The 2,005-nt window shown below is 41.3% G+C and overlaps 1 protein-coding gene across 1 annotated transcript in view; it reads right to left on the bottom strand.

The window, feature by feature from the left end:
* Positions 1 to 2,005, bottom strand: part of CHM (CHM Rab escort protein) — a gene marked incomplete at its 5' end in the record, with an annotated part of 306,558 nt that overhangs the window by 105,864 nt on the left and 198,689 nt on the right. The gene's annotated exons all lie outside the window — the stretch shown is intronic.

The following is a 2,005-nucleotide window of genomic DNA, read 5'->3' as shown; positions in this document are numbered from 1 at the left end:
AAGAATAATGTAGAATCTGCAAAACACCGCATAACGTGGATGAACTTGGAGGACATTACGCTGAGTGAAATAAGTCAATCACAAAAGGACAAATACTATATTAGTCCCTTATTGTAAAAGTTAAGGAAAGGTTTATCTCTGGAAGAAAATTTTCTTTGTTGGTTACCAGGGCTGGGAGGGGAAAGTAGGGAACATTGTTAGATAGATAGAGATAAGCTTTGATTTGGGTGAACAGAAGGGCAATGTACGAAATGTGAGTGAACAATAAAGTGGCATTGAGGAAGAGAAAGAAATAGAGAGGTACGTGGGAAGTACAGACAAGAAAGATGAACCCTTTTGTACATATACTACGACGTGGTCAGTGTAGGCCTTCACAGTAAATAAAACTAAAAATGTCTCATCCTTACACCTACCTGCAATTCATAATTCTAATTAATTAATTAATCATTCAGTGTTCTTGTTGTTAGGTGCCGTCAATTTGTTTCTGATTCATACTGACTCCATGCACAGCAGAACAAAATACCGCCTGATTCCATGCCAGCTCCAAGATCCCTGCTATACTTGAGACCATTATCGTGGCTACCATGTCAATTCATCTCGTTGAAGGCCTTCCCCTCCTTCGTCAACCCTCCATCTTACCAAGCATGATATCCTTCTCCAAGGAATGTTCCCTTCTGAAAACATGATCAAAGTAGGTGAGACGAAGTCTGGCCATTCTTGCTTCTAAGGAGCATTTTGGCTGCACTTCCTCCAGGACAGATCTGTTAGTTCTTCTGGCAGTCCATGGTATTATCAGCATTGTTTGTCAGCACCACGACTCAAAAGCATCAATTTCTCTTTGGTCTTCCTTATTCACTGTCCAGCTCTCACATGCATATGAGGTGATTGACAATATCATGGCTTGTGTCAGGTGCACCTGAGTCCTCAAGGAGACATCCTTGCTCCTCAGCACTTGAAAGAGTTCCTTTGTGGCTGATCTGCCCAGTGCTACATGTTGTCTAATGTCCTCACTGCTGCTTCCATTGGCATCTATTGTAGAACCAAACAATGTGAATTCTTTGACAACCTCAATTTTTTCTTCAGTGTATTAATGCTTAATCCACCACAGCTAAAGAGGATTTTGCCTGAGGTATATGAAGATAGGAGTGCTGGTAGCATAGTGCCTAAGGCCTCTATTAACCAGAAGGTTGGTGGTTCAAGGCCACCAGCCATTCTGCAGAAGCAAGACTGAGCAACCTACTTCCATAAACATCTACTGCCTCAGAAACCTAACAGGGGTCACTCTGAGTTAGAAACAACTTGATGACAGTGGGTTTGATTTTTTTGGTTTAGTTATAAAGAACTGTACACTTAAACAAGTTTGATAATCTAGAAAAAAGAGAGAAATTTCTAGAACCACATTATCTATCCAAACTAACATAATCTGAGGTAGGAATTTTGGAAAGACTCATCACAAAAGAAGAAACTGAAAAGATCATTAAAAAAACTTACATGCAGAACATCCAACCCAGGGCAACGCACCCACCTACTCTATGGAGATACATCCCTTGGAGCAATCGGCCATGGGGCACCAAAAGGGCAGCATTCACATTGAGGGAAAGCTGGACACACAGGAGTGCATAGTTAAGAAGAGCACTGGGGGTGGTCACAGAGAAGGGAGGAGAGGAGTGTGGGTTATGGTTGGGTATGGTAATCAGAGAGTGAAATCAAATGTATACGAAATGTTGGATATAAAATAAATTTTGCTCTGTAAATATGCACCCAAAGCACAATTAAAGAAAAAAAGCAAACCTTCCAACTAAAAAAAAAGTTCTATGAAACATTTAGAAAAGAGCTGATACCAATTCTACTCAAACTATTGTTGTTGTGTTGTTAAGTGCCATCGAGTCGTTTCCGACTCATAGCGACCCCATGCACAGCAGAACTAAACACTGCCCGATCCCACACCAGCCCTACAATCCCTGCTATACTTGAGCCCATCATCGCAGCCACCATGTCAATCCAT

The sequence above is a fragment of the Orycteropus afer genome, unplaced genomic scaffold (genome assembly GCF_000298275.1).
Source record: "Orycteropus afer afer isolate SDZICR_OR568_19922 unplaced genomic scaffold, OryAfe1.0 scaffold00780, whole genome shotgun sequence".
Taxonomy (NCBI): Eukaryota; Metazoa; Chordata; class Mammalia; order Tubulidentata; family Orycteropodidae; genus Orycteropus; species Orycteropus afer.
The sequence above is the reverse complement of the archived record's forward strand: the minus strand, read 5'-3'. Positions and strand labels throughout refer to the sequence as shown.